This window comes from Lontra canadensis, unplaced genomic scaffold (assembly GCF_010015895.1).
Source record: "Lontra canadensis isolate GAN:19392208 unplaced genomic scaffold, GSC_riverotter_1.0 scaffold1, whole genome shotgun sequence".
Taxonomy (NCBI): domain Eukaryota; kingdom Metazoa; phylum Chordata; class Mammalia; order Carnivora; family Mustelidae; genus Lontra; species Lontra canadensis.
In genome coordinates, this window is record NW_022630995.1 from 42936344 (window position 1) to 42956128 (window position 19785).

Here is a 19785-nt window from a genome sequence, read left to right on the forward strand (position 1 = left end):
ATGATACAGAGTAGTAGTTGCCCATTGCTCTGCTAATTTCAGGAATTCATTAAAATGACATATTTTGGCTTCAAAAAGGAAGACACTCTCAATATCAGAATAGCAGAAACCCTAGTGAGCTAGTCAAATGCCAGCTCTTGGATAGTAGATTGTTTTCCCATATGTTATTTTTGGAGAAAAGAGGGAATCTTTAAATAACTGCTTATCAAACTATCATTTTGACTTCATCATTTTATTCAGCTCTCTGCTAAAACTTCACATCTTGACACAGCCTCCCCTGAACTCTCTATGTAAAATAGCAGTTCCCAGCCCCTGGTATTTACCCAACTTTTTTCTTCAAAGCTCTGATTAACATCTAGAATTTATATCTTTTTTTTTTTTAATTCTAGAATATAGTTTCAGCATTTTAAATATAGCCACTGAAATATAATTTTCATGAGGGCAGAGGCCTTGTCATTGCTGACCTAACATGTGGAATAATATCTGGTAAATAGAAGGTGTTAAATAAATGTTCTCTCTGGTGAATATAAATATATTACTGCAGGTGTTGCTATGCAGCAAAGTATCCAACTAACATATTTAACACCATTCTTAGAGTTATGGGGAGGATCAGTGTGGTTTTTTTAAAGGATGACGAAGTGGAGAAGGGTCAAGTCCATTGCATAAAATAGAGCATGGATTCACTTTCTCAGGCTTCTGTTTTTAATTTTATTTAATGATTTCTAATTTTTTCTTGTTTTACATATTTTCTCTATGCTAGTTTCCTGTTTGCAATTCAAGATGGATTGATAAATAGTGAAATGTACAACCAAAATAAATGAATCTTTATTGTATAACCACTAAGGTTTCACAAATGGTTAACAATAAGAAATGAAGAAACAGATAGAAGAACATAAGCGAGGTAGTTCTAGGAACATTTAATTCTCATTTCTTTACCCAATATGTAACATTTGGGAAACACATTTAGTAGACTGTCTTGTTTATATTCAAATTACTCTTGCCAGAAAAAAAAAAAGATGAACTTTTCAGAGTGCGGTATTTTTTTAAAATTTAAACTACTTAGTTTAAAAATAGTTATATTTCTCAAGAATTCTTTAATCTAGGGTCCTTGCTGTCCAAATAGAAGTTTGTATCCATTCCATTAGAACAAAGGCTAAATTCCAAAAAACATATTTAAGTAGAGAACAATCTTCCTGGATTTGCTTTCCTTTATTTATGTTTCTGTCCATATATTGCGTCATTGCTCATATGCCTCTGGGCACTGTTAGAAATGATCAAGACAATATTAACAATTGATCTTCCACATCTAACTCAGGATAAACGCCAAACTAAATCAATAATTTTACCATTGTACAACACTTTGCTGTAATTTACTTCTAGGGTAATTTACTGTGTATGTGCATGAATGATTGAGAACTTCATCCCCCAGAGTGCCTTCAACTCTACCTTAAGGCACAGTAACGAAAATGTCATTTTACTCATTCCCATATTTTACCTTCCCTGGACCGTTATAATTTTAGATTTGCTAGCTACAATTAATTTCTACACCTTTTTAAAGAAGAGAATGTGGTCTACAGGTGTCATTTGTATTCTTACACTAACTCATAAACTTAGGGCTTTGTATTAGATTTACAGAAAACCCAGCATGAGAAAATCGCTTTACAATCAGCTGGAGACTCTCAGGGGGTAGATTATTTCCTGGGAATAAATGTGTGACCGTGTGAAAGAGATAGAATCGGGTCTGAAAATTCACTTGTCCGTTTCACTACCGCTTGGCTAAATGACTAAGCGGTGTGGTGAGAATATGAAAAGAAGTTTCCATTAAGGGAATCTCCATGGGGTTTCAGAATGAACCTTGTGGTTACTTGATGGACTCCTCTCTGCCTGGAGTTGGCTATCTGGAGACAAGTCTTACTTTTTCTTGGTCATTCAAGTAATGGTTATGAGCCCTGGTCTCCACCAAATAAAAATACAAGCCTATTAAAAGGAAAACAGAAACTCCACAAACCCTAGACTACCTAGAAATAAATTTATTTCTTGGGAGAACCCAAATTCTAAGACTGCATCGGAATCATGAGTGTTATTTGTGGATGACAAATAAGAAGGCAGAAGACTAAGCGAGGATTCTGATTCTGCTTCAGCTAATTAAGTTACATTAAACAAGTCATTTGACTTTTCCAGTGCTTCCAGGGTTTCCTCATGAGTAAAATGGAGAAGGTGATTCTTGTCTCAAAACATTGTTAAAGCAATGAAATGATATTCCGGATACAGAAGTACATAGAAAGACTATGACAAAGCTTTGCAAATAAAACTATAAGTAAAATGTTTATGAGGATATAGGTTTGTGAATATGTACATATACATATAAATTGGTATGTTTATATCAGGTATATATATAAAGCTTGCATTATTATCCAGTTTCCTAAGCAATTTTGGAAAAGTTAAGACTTGAAATGTTTATTGATGGGTAGGTTATGAGAATTACAGTAAATCAAGTCAGTTTGCTCATTTGTAATTATGGAGTGGTTTGTGGTAGATAAATTTCCTGTAGTTAAAATGGATGGAAGTCTAGGTTCTTCTTTCACAAACTTACTACCAAATGGAAAGGAAAATAAATCTCAAATTCATTCTACCTCCTATGACAAAGAAACAGTTAGTAGAACATACTCAGTTTTACAAAGCCCCAGTTTCCCATCTTTTGGGAATTTTTGATAGTATCTTTCTTTAGAGCCTCATAAAGGTACATGAAACAGTATTCTAGCTAAATTTCAAGAATACATGAATGCTGCTGTAATTTTCTGGACAGAGTTTATATCAGACTGCTAAACTTTGAATGCCTTAAAGTCTAGTCTATGTAATATGTTTGATTCTTAAAACATTCTTTTTTGGTGCAAGGAAGTCTCTATATAATATTTCTTGCTATTTCAAATGTCTTCTTCATATTCCGCAACAAAAATTTTCTCTAATACCTATTACGTCAATTGACAAAGCTCAGTAGGGATTCAGTGATAACGGTAATTGAAGCAACAGTCATCTCTGAATACAGGTTTAGGATTTGAGTATTTCAAATCAAAACCAGCCATCTCTGAAGAGCTCTCCCTGATTGAGATTGTGCAGATTAGTAACTACCAACTGAGTGTAGATGAAAACAAATTTACACATACTTGTCACTTTGCCTATTTTGAAGGTTTTTAAAGTAAATTGCTGGCAGTATAAGAGTTCTATGTGCAGACTCATTGGTATATTTCTCAATCTTATTCAGTATGGATCAGTTGGTCAATTCTAAAAACTGTCATTTCTTCTTTAACTGTTGTTTTGAAAATGCAAATGTATTTTAATGTGTTAGATATATTAAGGAACATTTGGGTGAAACGTTAAATTCACATTTACTTATAGACAATTTGGTCCCCTTGAAATGCTAAATGATGTAGGATACTGCCCCCAGGTGAGCTGAGGCTGGTGGGCTATGAAAACCACACTTATGTACCTATCTCAAACGTTTGTTACTCCAGTTCACAGGGTGTGAGATTATCCACACCCATGCACTCCTGGTGTTACAATTCTCCACCTGATCTCATAACACTTCTAGCTTCTAACACTACATGATCAGCACATTCTTTTCCAATAAACTATTTTGTGGTATTAGAGTATTGATAAAATTCTTAATCATTTAATGTATAATATTTTACTCTATTTTGCTTATTCTGTTTTTTGGTTTTTAAATGTATCACTGATGACATTTTGCATGCCAAAATAAAATTTTCTCAATAAGTTTCATTGTTGATTTAGTTTTTTAGGTGGAGATTTTATATAGACCAGTGATTTCTAGGAACACACATGAGGCTTTACTGGAGAACTGACTATATTTACAATGAAGCTTCCTACATAGAATTTTCAGATGTCAGCAGTGCTGACCAGAAGTGCAAACAACAAACGGAATATAAGCTACCTAGCCTGTAGAATCTACACAATTCTATGTTTTGTTTGTGGGTTGTTTTGTTTTGTTTTGTATGTTTTTTTTTGTTTATTTGTTTGGTTTTTTTTTGTTAAGGAGTAGTCAGTGATCTAGAGATATCTGGGTAAAAGTGTGATTCTAGGTAAGTTATGGAGCTATTTGAAAAAAAAACAAACTCGTCTTGTTTTCTGTTTTGTTTTGTTTTCTATCATTTAACTTAGAATTTGCTGACTGTTAGGTTTCGTTTCTCCAGTGTTCGTATCACAGAATTTTACATATAACAAATTCTTAATATTGAGTGAGTAAATATAGGAATAGATGAACTGCACAAATACCCTCAAAAGAACACCTGGAGGAAACATAACTGGAAATTTTGCCCTAACTACATGAGGAACAGGGCCAGTATCAACTCATGGGTAATGGTGACACTTGTCAGGCAGGAACCGATAGGAATTTGCCAACGTCATGGCCAGTACACAGAGATACCAGCTACCTCTTTGCTGAAAACAAAATACAGGATCTGCTTTTCATTCTCACTTAAAAGACCACAGGCTTGTTCAACTGATACAGAAATAATTATCATCATGTTACTTAAACTGAAGGAAAATAATTTAAAATAATTTTCTGTCTTATATGTATAATTACAAAGCCAGAAAAACGTTAAAATGTAATCTGAACTAATGTTAAATCACATGTATAGAATCAGTGCTGATTTGCAACAAGTTCTAATTTACCAAATAGTAACCCCATGAAAGCCTTTAATTCCTGTGTTCAGTGGTATCAGCCCAGAGAGTATCCTACATCGGCTGGTTCTCAGTATCACTGGGTACACTGAGAAATAACAGGGCATTTTCAATATTTTCCAGCGAATGGGTTGCATTGTTCCAAAGACCTTTCTTCTTTGGACTACGGGTCATTGCCTAAAAGCTTTGTATCAGAGACCATAGAGCTTTCATAATGTTCAAAATGAGGTTTGTAGTTATACTAGTTCTAGGTAAAGCAGAATCTCATTGAATAGAATCCCCTCAATTAGAAAGCTTTGTTAGAATTTTCTCACACATATGTATGCACCTCAATTATTACTGTTTAAGTAGATGAAACTGAGATTCCATAAATCCTAAATTGCCTACTGAAGTGTCAGTATGTATTTGAAGTAATCAGTATATTCATATTCTACTGAATGAAAATAATTTGAAAATGTGTGATATATGGATTATATATATCAATGCTAAAATAAATGTTTCAGTGAAGCAGAGCTCTTGGAATGGAAACCTCCGCAGCTTTGAATCCTTCAGAGTTGAAATTAGGATTTGCCATCAACCATCTAAAATTTTTGTCCTTTTATTTGAATGTTATAAGCCTCAGGATATTCATATATAAAATGCATATTATTATGGCTAACTTTCATGGTGGTTATAAGAATTAATGAGATAATATTACATTAAATACCTGGCATATGTATTTTCTATACAAAAATGTCAGTTCTCAGTCTTCTCTTTAATTCTGATTCTAGTTTTAAATGATATTTTATGACATTCAATAACTGATGTCATCTTATTGGCTATACTTGACTTCTAAAAGTATTTTGCTAGATTATTGAAAGAATTGAAGGGCGCCTGGGTGGCTCAGTGGGTTAAGTCTCTGCCTTTGGCTCAGGTCATAGTCTCGGGGTCCTGGGATCAAGCCCTGCATCGGGCTCTCTGCTCAGCGGGGAGTCTGTTTCCCCCTCTGTCTCTGCCTGACTCTCTGTCTACTTGTGATCTCTCTTTTTCAAATAAATAAATAAAATCTTCAAAAAAAAAAAAAAAAGAACTATCTTCTAAGCTATAATGGAAGTAGGAGATAGAGCAGTGACTTTCTGCACAATAACTTGATAATATTAGTAAAAGAGAATCTAGGTTTTGTTAAATCTTGTAACTGAAACATAGCCATAAAACTCCCACCAAATCTTCTTCTGGTCTTTACCACAGTAACGAGCAGCAGCAAATTTTCCACAAGATCAGCATAATTGTAGTCTCCTTCAGTAGAAAGAAGTTTACATGGTTGGCCAAATATAGTTGTTGCCCAGTGAAATATGTAAATAATGAAATGTTTTAGAGAAGTTGAGGCACTATCCTTATTTGGATCTGATAACCAGTTTTATTTCTTCCTAAGTACACACTGAGACCAATGTCTTGGGAAATAAGATAACATTGTGATTGTTTACATGATGTCACCTAAGGGATGCCTTAATATCTTATTGGCGAACAGTAATTTGCTTTCAAATTTGACACATAGTGTTGTGTATGGAACACATAAGAATAAATTATTTTATGATCACACAGTACCTGTATCAGTGACATGAAAAGAGATTGTGTGGTTAATATCAAGATAATCAAATCTACAAAATTATTTTTAAAATCACTGAATATCTTATATGTAACTTTCTTAGAAAGGCATTGTCTCCGTGAGATTTTGATAAGGCACCGGAATAAGTAAGAGTCCTTGTATTTTTTTTTATTTTTAAATTCTGAAGGTGTTACATATTTGAAGTTGTCTTGTCACTGGTAGTCATGTGGAGGACATAATAGGAAGAAATTCTTGGTGTCTAATTTTTCTACAATGGGTCATAATTGTAGTCCCTTTGATCAACTACACAGATTATGTAACTTAACCTTTTAAAGTGACAAAGACAACAGTATGAATCCAATGTTATCAATCTTCATTTTTTTAAACAAAAAAAAATCTGTATTTTATCTACTTTACACAGATATTAAGAATATGAAAATCATTCCCCCTAGCTCTCTCTCTCAAATCTTTAAAAAAGGGCAGGTGAGGGGGTGCCCGGGTGGCTTAGTCAGCATCCAACTCTTGGTTTCTGCTCAGGTCATGATTTAAAAGTTGTGAGATTGAGCCCTGAGTTGGGTTCTGTGCTCAGCAGGGAGCCTGCTTGGGATGCTCTCTCTCTCTTTCTTCCTCTGTTCCTTCTCCAGTCTATCTCTTTAGCTTTCTCTTTAGCTCTCTCTCTCTCTTTAGCTCTCTCTCTTTAGCTCTCTCTGTCTCAAATAAATCCTAAAAAATATGAAAATAAGTGGACCATGTTATAGAGAATTTATTTTTTTTTTCTTCTTTTGAAAGAATCAAGGAAAATCCTTTCATTTTATTTCAGGTTAATTTTTCAGATCTGATATATGCAGAAAATTTCCTTCAATTTACTCAGTAAACACAAGGGGCTTCATAAACTAAAAGTTTGGGGATTTGAGAACTGTCAAAGACAGTGAATGGTAGCTAGAATAATGGTGGAGACTGTCCCAACAGAAGCCTAAGATGCCTCAATGATCATAAATGTTCTTGTCATATCTGTATATCAGATTTTCAGTTGCAAAGAGGCTGGTGTTGCATAAATGATACAATATTTGGAACAAAATCTCAAATTGTTCAACATAAAAAGTCATATTAAATGAAAGAAAATGATCATTTTAATGTATGCAAAAAAATTGAAAAATAGACTTGTGTGTTGAGAAAAATCAACATGCATTCAAATTTTGAAAAATAATAGAGAACTTCACCAACTTAATAAATGGCAAGAATGGTAAAACTTTCAGATAACATCATAAGCAATGGTTTAAAATAAGCAAAGTTTCCCTCTAAGAATTAAAAACAAAAAAACAATAGGCAAGGATGCCTATTATCCATCATTCCAACCAACTGTTCTATTTTTCTAATCTTCACTATCATGCTGGAAATGCTAACTATTGAAATTTTCCAAATTAAATAAATATACTTTATTCCAAATTATACATCAATTAGATTGATCTTTTTAAATCTCAAATTTCAGTCACCGATATCTGTGAGATGCTATGAAACAATGGATCTTTCATAAAATCTAAGCAAATCATGACAAAACTGCTAGAAAAAAGAAAAAAGAAAATCTTAAGGCAGCCTAAGAAAAATAATGGGATTAATGTGTTTGTGTCTTATATTGTCCCACAAGTGGTATGATTGCAATGATCAAGGGTATCTGTTGCAATGTCTGGAGAAACCACAATAAGAGCACTGCAAGATTGGTTATCAAAAACTTACTGAGGTGAAAATATGAAATAAAACCAGTAATACATTGAATGTTACCAAGTTCCCACCCCATCTCTCTCTTTGCCTGCCTCTCTGCCTACTTGTGATCTCTCTGTCAAACAAATAAATAAAATCTTAAAAAAAAAGAAAGTTACCAAATAATGAAAAGACCTACTGAGACAAATTAAATGTTAATAGTAAAATGGTATATTTAAACTAAAATATATCCATTATTACACTAAATATAATGACTAAATGGCAAAAACAATATTTTTTAATTGAAGTGTACTTGATAGACAGTATTAGTTTTAGGTGTAAACACAGTAGTTTGGCATATATATGCATTATGAAATTCTCACCACATTAAATATGCTTATTTCTCAACATACAAATGGTTACATTATTACTGACTATAATGCTGTTACATTTTTCATCTCTGTGACTTACTTATTTTATAACTGGAAGATTGTACTTCTAAATACCCTTTACCTATTTCAATCTTCACCTCCTTCCTCCCCCATATCTGAGCAACCATCAATTTGTACATCTATTTTGAAGTCTATTCTTGTATTTTTTTTTTTAGTTGTTGATTTTCTTTGTATGTCAGCCTTTTAGATTCCAAATATAAATTAAATCTTATAGTATATGTCTTTCTCTAACTTATTTTACTTAGCCTAATACCCTGTAGGTCTATCCCAATTGTCTCAAATGAAAAAAATTTCATTTTGCTTAGCATTATACTCTAGCTCCACCCGTGTTGTTACAAATGGCAAGATTTCATTCTTTTTTTATGTCTGAATAATAATCCATTGTGTGTGTGTGTGTGTGTACCACTTCTTCTTTATCCATTCCTTAATTGATGGACACTTGGGCTACTTCCCTAATTTGACTATTGTAAACATGCTGCTTGCAAATATAGAAGTGCAGGTATACCTTTAAATTAGCGCTTTGTATTTTTGGAGTAAATAGCCAGTAGTGCAGTTACTGGATCATAGGATATTTCTATTTTTAACTTTTTGAGAAACCTCCATACTTTTTTCCACCATGGCTACACCAATTTGCATTCTTACCAATAGTGCACAAGGGTTCCTTTTTTCTCCACATCCTAGCTTCAAATTGTTGCTTCTTGTTTTTGATTTTAGTCATCCTGACAGGTGTGAGGTGATATCTCATTTTTGTTCTGATTTACACTTCCCTGATGATGAGTGGTGTTGAGCATCTGTTCATGTGCTTATCAGCTATCTGGATGTCTTCTTTGGAGAAATGTCTGTTTGTCTTCTGCCCATTTTTAAATGGGATTATTTGTTTTGGGGGGGTATTGAGTTGTATCAGTTCTTAATATATTTTGGAAACTAACACTTTTTCAGATATGTCATTTGCAAGTATCTTCTCCCATTCTATAAGTTTCCTTTAGTTTTGTTGATTGTTTCCTTTGCTGAGCAGAAGACTTTTACTTTGATGTATTCTCAATAGTTTATTTTTGCTTTTATTTCCCTTGCCTTAGGAGACCTCTCTAGAAAAATTTTGCTGTGGCTGATGTCAGAGAAATTACTGCCTGTGGTCTCTTCTAGGATTTTTTGGTTTCAGACTTCACATTTAGATCTTTGATCCATTTTGGGTTTATTTTTGTGTATGCTGAAAGAAAGTGGTCTAGGATCACTCTTTTGCATGTGGCTGTCCAGTTTTCCCAGCATCATTTGTTGAAGAGAACATATTTTCCCCATTGTATATTCTTTCCTCCTTTTTTGAAGATTACCATATAATTGTGGGTTTGTGTCTGGGTTTACTATTCTAGTCCGTTGATTTATATATCCTTTTATGCCAATACCATACTGTTTTGATTAGTATCACTTTATATTATAACTTGAAGTCCAGAATTGTGATACTTCCAATTTTGTCTATTTTTTTCAAGTTGGGTTTGACTATTTGGGATCTTTTGTGGTTCCATATAAGTTTTAGGATTGTTCGTTCTGTTCTGTGAAAAATACTGTTGGTATTTGGATAGGAATTGCATTAAAACTGTAGATTGTTTTGGGTAGTATCGACATTTTAACAATATCTGTTCTTCCAACCCATGGGATTGGTATGCCTTTCCATTTCTTTGTGTCATCTTGAATTTCTTTCCTCAGTGTTTTATAGTTTTTAGAGTACAGATCTTTCACCTCTTTGGTTAAGTTTATTCCTAGATGTTACTGTTTTTGGTATAATTGTAAATGGCATTGTTTTCTTAGCTTCATGTTCTGCTGTTGGTTCATAGGGATACAATGGATTTCTATACATTGATTTTTATCCTGTGACTTTATTGAGTTTATCATATCTAGTACTTTTAAATTTTTTTGTAAAATCTTCAGTGTTTTCTGTATGTAGTATCACATCATTGGCAAACAGGGAGAGTTTTACTTCTTCCTTACTAATTTGGACACCCTTTATTTCTGCTTATGGTTAGAACTTCCAGTACTATGTGTGGTTAGAACTTCCAGCACTCTGTTGAATAAAAGTGGTAAGATTCGACATCCTTGTCTTTTTCCTTACCTGATGGGAAAACCTTACAGTTTTTCCCCATTGAGGTTAGCTTCGGGTACTTCATATGTGGCCTTTATTATGTTAAGGTATGTTCCTTCTAGATCTGCTTGGTTGAGCATTTTTATCATGAATGGATGTTGTACTTTGTCAAATGCTTTTACTGCATCTATTGAAATCATCATATGGTTCTTATCCTTTCTCTTATTGATGTGATACATCACACTGATTGATTTGTGGGTATTGAACTGCCCTTACATCTCGAGAATAAATTCCACTTGATTGTGGTGAATGATTTCTTTAATGTATTGTTGGATCTGGTTTGATAATATTTTGTTGAGGACTTCTGCATCTATATTTGTGAGAAATATTGGCCTTTAGTTGTCTTTTGTGTGTGTGTCTTTATCTGGCTTTTGTATCAGAGTAAAATTAACCTCACAGACTGAATTTGGAAGTGTTTTTTTCCTCTTTTATTTTTTTTTTTTTGGAATAGTTTGAGAAGAATGGGTATTCTTTAAATGGTAAGTAGAATTCACCCTTGAAGCCATCCGATACTGGACTTTGTTGGGTATTTTTTGATTGTTGATTCAATTTCATTACTGATAATTGGTCTGTAAACTTTTTCTATTTCTTCCTGTTTCAGTTTGGTAGGTTTCTAGGAATTTATTAATTTATTTTAGGTGGTCCAGTTTGTTAAAATATAATTTTTTCATAATATTACCTTACCATTGTTTGTATTTCTGTGGTATTGGTTGTTATTTCTCTTCTCTCATTTTGTTTATTTGGAGTCCCCCACTCTCTTTTTAATGAATGTGGCTAGAGGTTTACCAGTTTTGTTTATGTTTTCAAAGAACCAACTCCTGGTTTCATTGATCCATTCTGTTGTGGTGGTGATGTTGTTGTTTCTTTATCACTTATTTCTGTTCTAATCTTTATTTATTTATTTGTTTATTTTCCTTCTGACAGTTTTGGGTTTTGTTTGTTCTTCTTTTATTAGCTCCTCTAGGTGTAAGGTTAAAATTGTTTGAGGTTTCTCATGCTTCTTGAGGTGTACCTGTATTCCCTCTAAAATTCCCTCTTAGAACCACTTTTGCTGCATGGCAAATGTTTTAGACAGTTCTGTTTTGGTTTTCATTGGCTTCATGTAATTTTTTTATTTCTTCTTTGATTTCTTGGTTGACCCATTTATTGTTTCGTGGCATAATATTTAACATCCACGCATTTGTGTTCCTTTCAGATTTTTCTCATGGTTGATTTCAAGTTTCATAGTGTTGTGGTAAAAAAGATACATGATGTGATTTTGATCTTTTTTGAATTTGTGGAGACTTGATGTGTGGCCGAAAATGTCATCTATTTTGGAGAATAGATGTGCACTTGAAAAGAAAGTGTATTCTGCTGTTTTAGGATGAAATGTTCTGAGTATACCCATCTGGTCAGCGTGTTATTCAAAGCCACTGTTTCTTTATTGATTTATTGGATAATCTGTCCTCCAGTGTAAGTGCAGTTGTTAAAGTCCCATAATATGATTCTATGACTATCAGTTAGTTCATTTATGTTTGTTTTTAACTGTTTTATGTATTTGGGAGTGTCCATGATGGGTGCACAAATACTTACAGTTGTTATATCTTCTTATGGTTTGCCCATTTTTATTATTATATAATGTCCTTCTTTGTCTCTTGTTATAGTCCTCAGTTTAAAGTCTATTTTATCCAATAAAAGTATTGCTATCCTGGCTTTCTTTTAATATCCGTTTCCATGATAAATATTCCTTTATCCCCTCAATTTCAATCTGCAGGTGTCTTTAGGTCTGAGAGGAGTCTTCTGTAGACAGCATATAGATTGGTTGTGGTTCTTTTGCCCACTCTGTTACCCTATGTCTTTTGATTGGAGTGTTTAGTTCATTGACATTCAAGGTAATTATTACTGTATTTATTGCCATTTTGTTACTCATTTTGTAGTTTTTCTCCAATCCTTTCTTTTCTTTCATGGTTTGCTGATTTTCTCTGGTGATAAACTTGGATTTCTTTGTTTTCTTTGCATATCTATTACTGGTATTTGATTTATGGTTACGTTTTTATATAACATCTTCTACATATAGCAGTCTATATTGTTGATGGACACTTAATTTCAAAACCATTCTTTACTCCTCACCCCTCTACATTTTAGGAATTTGGTATCATAGCTCACATCCATTATTTTGTTAATTCCTTGACTTATTTTTACAGAACTTCTTACTTTCACTGCTTTTGTTTTTTTACTTTTCATATTCTCGCTTACGGTCTTTCCTTTCTACACAAAGAGTCCCCTTTAATATTTCTTGCAGGTGCTGGTTTAAGGGTCATGAACTCCTTTAGTTTTTGTCTGAGAAACTCTTTATCTCTCCTTCTGTTCTGAATGATAGTCCTGCTAAATCAATTTTCCTCCTGCTTACCCAGACTGTTTTTTCAAAAGGCTGCTTCTACCCTGTATCTCTGTGAGCTGTTTGTTGTACTGCCTCTTTAAGGGTGAAGATTTTGCTTCCTAATGCCTTCCATGCTCTCCCATAGCTGAGGCTGATGATTTTTAAATTTCTAAGCTTTAAGCTTTGCTGGTTCTAAGAACTCACAAAATTTGGTCCCTACTGCTTTTAAAGTCAAATATTATGGGAATTCTTCTACCCCATGTGGGCTTCCTGGTGTGAAAGTCTGTTTTTTGTCCTTCTCCACACCAGTGACTCCCTTCCTGCTATGTATGGTCATTGTCCCTTTTGTTCTAAGCTGTGTCCTCACCTTTCTATCTTCTTTGATGTATCCTCTTCTCTACCTTTATTTTTATTTTATTTTATTTTTTCAGTGTTCCAGGATTCATTGTTTATGCATCACACCCAGTGCTCCATGCAATACATGCCCTCCTAATACCCACCACCAGGGTCAAACATCCTCCCACCCCCTTCCCTCCAAAACCCTCAGTTCATTTCTCAGACCACAGTTTCTCATGCTTCATCTCCTCCTCCAATTTAACCTAATTCACTTTTCCTTTCCTTCTCCTAATATCCTCCATGTTATTTCTTATGCTCCACAAGTAAGTGAAACTATATGATAATTGACCTTCTCTGCTTGACTTATTTTACTCAGCATAATGTCCTCCAGTCCCATCCATGTTGATACAAAAGTTGGGTATTCATCCTTTCTGATAGCTGTGTAATATTCCATTGTATATATGGACCATGTTTTCTTTATCCATTCATCTATTGAAGGGCATCTTCTCTAACTTTATTCGTGGAGTATGTTCTGCCAGACTTTAGATTGTTTTCTGCGTCATTTACACTGATGTGATTGTTATCTAGTTGTATCACTATAATGAGTCTACGGTCTTCCTATTCCACCATCTTTCCAGCCTCCCTAGTGATACTTCAGTTTTATTTTCTCAGGATTGCTTTCACTATTTAAGGTTTTTGTAGTTTCATATAAATCTTAGGATTATTTGTTTAGTTCTATTAAAAAAACACTTGTTATTTTGATAGAGATTGCATTGATACTACAGATTGCTTTGGGTAGTATGTACATTTTAATAGTATTGATTCTTCAAATTCATGAGCACAGTGTATCTTTCATTAATTTGTAGTGTCTTCAATTTCTTTAGCCGATGTCTTATAGTTTTTAGAGCACAAATCTTTCATCTTGTTTAAACTTGTTTCTGTGTATTTTATTCTTTCTGATGCAACTGTAAATGGGATTGCTAACTTTTTTTTCTTCTACTTCATTATCTGTGTATACAAATGCAACAAACTTCTATATATTAATTTTGCATCCTGGAACTTTACTGAATTTGCTAATTCTAATGGGGTTTTTTTGGTGCTTCTTTAGGATTTTCTATATATGTTATTATATCATCTGTAAACAGTGACAATTTTACTTCTTATAAATTTTTGATACCTTTTATTTTCTTATCTGATTACTGTGGCTAGGACTTTTACTACTATGTAGAATAAGAGGGGTGACTGTGGACATCCTTTTCCTATTCCTGATCTTAAAGAAAAAACTTTCAACTTTTTACCATTGAGTATGCTGAAGCTGTGGACTTGTCTTCTATGACCTTTATTATGCTTAGTATGATCACTCTAAACTGACTTGAGAGTTTTATCATGAGTGGATGCTAAATTTTGTCAAATGCTTGTTATTTATCTTTATCTCTTTTGAGAGAATTATATGATTTTAATCCTTTATTTTGTTAATGCAGTGTATCATGTTGATGGATTCACAGGTATTGAACCATCTTTGCATCTGTGAAATAAATCCCACTTTATAAGGGTCTATTGAATTATAGAATTTGGCTTGCTAATATTTTGTTGAGGATTTTTGTATCCATGTTCATCAGGGATATTGGCCTATGATTTTCTTATTTTCTGGTGTCTTTGGTTTTCATACCAGGTAGTGCTGGCCTTGTAAAATGAATTTAGAGATATTCCTTTCTCTAAGATTTTTTGGAATAATTTGTGAAGGATAGATGTCAACTCTTTAAATATTTGGAAGAATTCACCTGTGAAGATATCAGGTTCTGCTCTTTTGTCTGCTGGAATTTGGTTACAGATTCAATTTTTTTAACTGGCAATCAGTAATCAATTTTCAGATTTTCTATTTCTTCCTGATTCAGCCTTGTAAGACTTGTAAGATTTGAGTCTTCTTTCTTTAGCTAAGTGTTTATCAACTTTATTTTTTAAAATTTTTTATTTTAAGATTTTTTTATATATTTGACAGAGAGAGATCACAAGTAGGTAGAGAGGCAGGCAGAGAGGGGGGTGGGAAGCAGGCTCCCTGCTGAGCAGACAGCCTGATGTGGGGCTTGATCCCAGAATCCTGGGATCACGACCTAAGCTAAAGGAAGAGGCTTTAACCCACTGAACCACCCAGCCACCTCGATCAACTTTATTTTTTTAAAGAAACAGATTTTAATTTTATTTATTTTTTCCTATTGTTTTTAAGTTTCTATTTCATTTAACTTCTCCCTGAGAAGTTTCTTCTACTAACATAAGGCATTTTTTTCTCTTTCTAGTTTCTTTAGATGTAAAGATAGAGATTTTTTTTTATTTCTTAAGGTAAGTCTCTTTTGCTATAAACTTCTCTTGGAAATGCTTTTGCTCTATTCCAAAGATTTTGAACTACTGTGTTTGCATTTTCATTTGTCTTGAACAATTTTTTTTTGTTCCCTTTTTGATTTCTTTGTCAACCCATTGTTTATTTAGTAGCATGTTGTTTAGACTCCACATCTTTGAATTATTTCAATTTTTTCCTTATAATTGATTTCTAGTTTTATATCATTGTTATCAGAAAATGTACCTCATATGTTTTAATTTTCTTTAATTTTGTCAGACTTGTTTTGTGGCCTAAGGTATGAAAAGTTCTAGAGAATGTTTTATGTGCACCTGAAAAGAATGAGTATTCTGCTATTATTTGATGGGCTATTCTGTATATATCTATTAGGCCCACCTGTTCCAATGTGTCCTTCAAAGCCATTGTTTTCTTGTTGATTTTCTGTTTGGAAAATTGATGCGAATGTGTTGTTAAAGTCTCCTTGTTGTCTTACTGTTTATTTCTCCCTTTATGTGTGTTAATGTTTCCTTTATGTATTTATATGCTGCTATATTGGGTACATACATGTTTACAATTGTTACATCCTTTTATTGGATTGATCCCTTTTACACTAAGCAATGTCCTTCTTTGTCTCCCACTACAGTCTTTGTTCTAATGCTTGTTTTTTTCTGATGTAAATGTCACTACCCCAGCTTTTTTCTCCCCTTCCATTTGTATGGAATGTCTTGTCCTGTTGCTTTGAGTCTTTATGTGTCTGTAAATCTGAGGTGAATCTCTGGTAGGCAAAATATAGATAGGTCCTATTTATTTTTATCTACTCAGTCTTCACTGTATGTCTTTTGATTGGAACATTTAATCTATTGGCACTTAAAGTAATTATTTTTAGGTACGTACTTATCACCATTATAATTTTTTTGTAATCCTTCTCTGTCCTTTTTACTTGCTCTCCTTTAGCGTCTTATTTTACATCATTTTATTTCACATATTCCTTAATTAATTATTGTAGATAATTAGTTTTTCTACTGTTGTCTCTTAACCTTCCTCCTAGCTTTGTAAATGAGTAATCCACTATATTTATCATGTTTGCCTTATGAGTAAAATTTTTCCTTCATAATTTAACTTCTAGTTATGACATTTTCTGTTTATAGTAGTCTTTTTAACACCTCTTATAAGTCTGTTTTAGTGTTGATAAACACTTTTAAATTTTATTTGGGAAATTTTTTAAATTTTTCTTCAATTCTGAATGTTAAACTTAGCAGGTAGAATATTGTTGGTTAGATTTCTTCCATTCAACACTTTGAATATACCATGCCAATTTCTTCTGGCTTGCAAAGTTTCTGTTGAAAAATCAGCAAATGGCCTTATGAGATTTCCCTTGCATGTAACTATTTGCTTTTTTTCTGGGTATTGTTAGGCTTCTTTATCTTTAATTTTTAACATTTTAGTTATTATGTGTCTTGCTGTGAATCTTTGGGGTTCATCTTGTCTGAGGCTCTCTGTACTTGCTAGGCATCTGGATGTCTGATTCCTTCTAAAACTTTAGGAAGTTTTCCGCTCCCTTATCTATCTAAAATGTGGATGTTTATATACTTGAATTTTGTTTTAGAGGTTTCTTAACCTATCCTCATTTTCTTTAATATTTTATTTTATTATTCATAAACATATAATATATTTTTATCCCCAGGGGTACAGGTCTGTGAATCCCCAGGTTTATACACTTCACAGCACTCACCATAGCACATACCCTCCCCAATGTCCATAACCCCACTCCCCCAAACCCCCCCATCAACCCTCAGTTTGTTTTGTGAGATTAAGAGTCACTTATGGTTTGTCTCCCTCCCAATCCCATCTTGTTTCATTTACTCTTCTCCTACCCCCCTAAACCCCATGTTGCATCTCCTCTTCCTCATATCAGGGAGATCATATGATAGTTGTGTCTTTCTCTGATTGACTTATTTCACTAAGCATGATACCCTCTAGTTCCATCCATGTTGTTGCAAATGGCAAGATTTCATTTCTTTTTTTTAAACAATTTTTTTTTTTTTAGAGATTTTATTTATTTATTTGACAGGCAGAGATCACAAGTAGGCAGACAGGCAGGCAGAGAGAGAGGAACGGAAGCAGGCTCCCTGCTGAGCAGAGAGCCAAGATTTCATTTCTTTTGATGGCTGCATAGTATTCCTTTGTGTATATATACCACTTCTTCTTTATCCATTCATCTGTTGATGGACATCTAGGTTCTTTCCATAGTTTGGCTATTGTAGACATTGCTGCTATAAACATTCATGTGCACGCGCCCCTTTGGATCACTACGTTTGTATCTTTAGGGTAAATACCCAGTAGTGCAATTGCTGGGTCATAGGGTAGTTCTATTTTCAACATTTTGAGGACCCTCCATGCTGTTTTCCAGAGTGGTTGCACCAACTTGCATTCCCACCAACAGTGTAGGAGGGTTCCCCTTTCTCCACATCCTCGCCAGCATCTGTCATTTCCTGACTTGTTAATCTTAGCCATTCTGACTGGTGTGAGGTAATATCTTATTGTGGTTTTGATTTGTATTTCCCTGATGCCGAGTGATATGGAGCACTTTTTCATGTGTCTGTTGGCCATCTGGATGTCTTCTTTGCAGAAATGTCTGTTCATGTCCTCTGCCCATTTCTTGATTGGATTATTTGTTCTTTGGGTGTTGAGCTTGCTAAGTTTTTTATAGATTTTGGACACTAGCCCTTTATCTGATATGTCGTTTGCAAATATCTTCTCCCATTCTCCCAGTTGTCTTTTGGTTTTGTTAACTGTTTCCTTTGCTGTGCAAAAGCTTTTGATCTTGATAAAATCCCAATAGTTCATTTTTGCCCTTGCTTCCCTTGCCTTTGGTGATGTTCCTAGGAAGATGTTGCTGCGGCTGAGGTTGAAGAGGTTACTGCCTGTGTTCTCCTCAAGGATTTTGATGGATTCCTTTCTCACATTGAGGTCCTTCATCCATTTTGAGTCTATTTTCATGTGTGGTATAAGGAGATGATCTAATTTCATCTTTCTGCATGTGGCTGTCCAATTTTCCCAACACCATTTATTGAAGAGTCTGTCTTTTTTCCATTGGACATTCTTTCCTGCTTTGTTGAAGATTAGTTGACCATAGAGTTGAGGGTCTATTTCTGTGCTCTCTATTCTGTTCCATTGATCTATGTGTTTGTTTTTGTGCCAGTACCATGCTGTCTTGATGATGACAGCTTTGTAGTAGAGCTTGAAGTCCGGAACTGTGATGCCACCAACTTTGGCTTTCTTTTTCAATATTCCTTTGGCTGTTCCCTATCCTCATTTTTTAAACTTACTTTTTCTTTTTGCTGTTTAGGTTGGATGATTTCCACTGTTCTGTATTCCAAATCAATAATTTATTTTCTGCATTCTATAATCTGTTGATTCTATCTAGTGTGTTTTTTAAATTCCTTTATTGTATATTTAGCAGAAAGTAGTGGCTGTGAATAAAGGTATTCTATGGAGCTCAATATCCCCTTTTCACCAAAACCAGGCATTTCCTGGATGTCCCTTATTTAGGTTGTGTGCACCCTCTTATTATGGCTGGGTTGCAACTGCTGTCAGCATGCTGGTGGGTGATAATGGCTTCCAGCTCACCTGATTGCAGTGACCAGCAACAACCATTGTGGGTGCACTGGTGGACAGGACTGGCCCCAGAACAGTGGGATGAGATGTCCATTTGTAGCTGCTGCAAACTACTGGGTAGTTGTAGTTCTTAGGTCTGAGAGGCCCCAAAACAACTATTTCAGGCATGCTTTTAGATGGGGCTTAGCCTTCCATCTCCAGGGCAAGAATTGCTATGGAAGGGCACTAATCTTGACTAGGACTGCCAGACAGATGTAATGGGGTAGTTTACCCATTGGAAGGGCACCTGACAGACTGTGTAGTTTGGGTGAAGCAGGTCCTCAGGGGAATGCTGGAGGAGGCTGAAGTATAAGCAAGGTAGATGGAAAATGTCAGAAATAACTCCCAACTAGCATCAGGCCAGCTAGGCTGATGGAGGTGGGAAACATCATACCTTCCAGCACTTATGTTCCTGGAGATGTTTACTGAGATCCCTGTCCTTCTGGCACAGGCTCTAAAATTACTCAGTAAATCTTCTTCATGTATAAGCCAAGTACTTTTCAAAGTGCTACATTTGCTGGGCCTCAGAGTGAC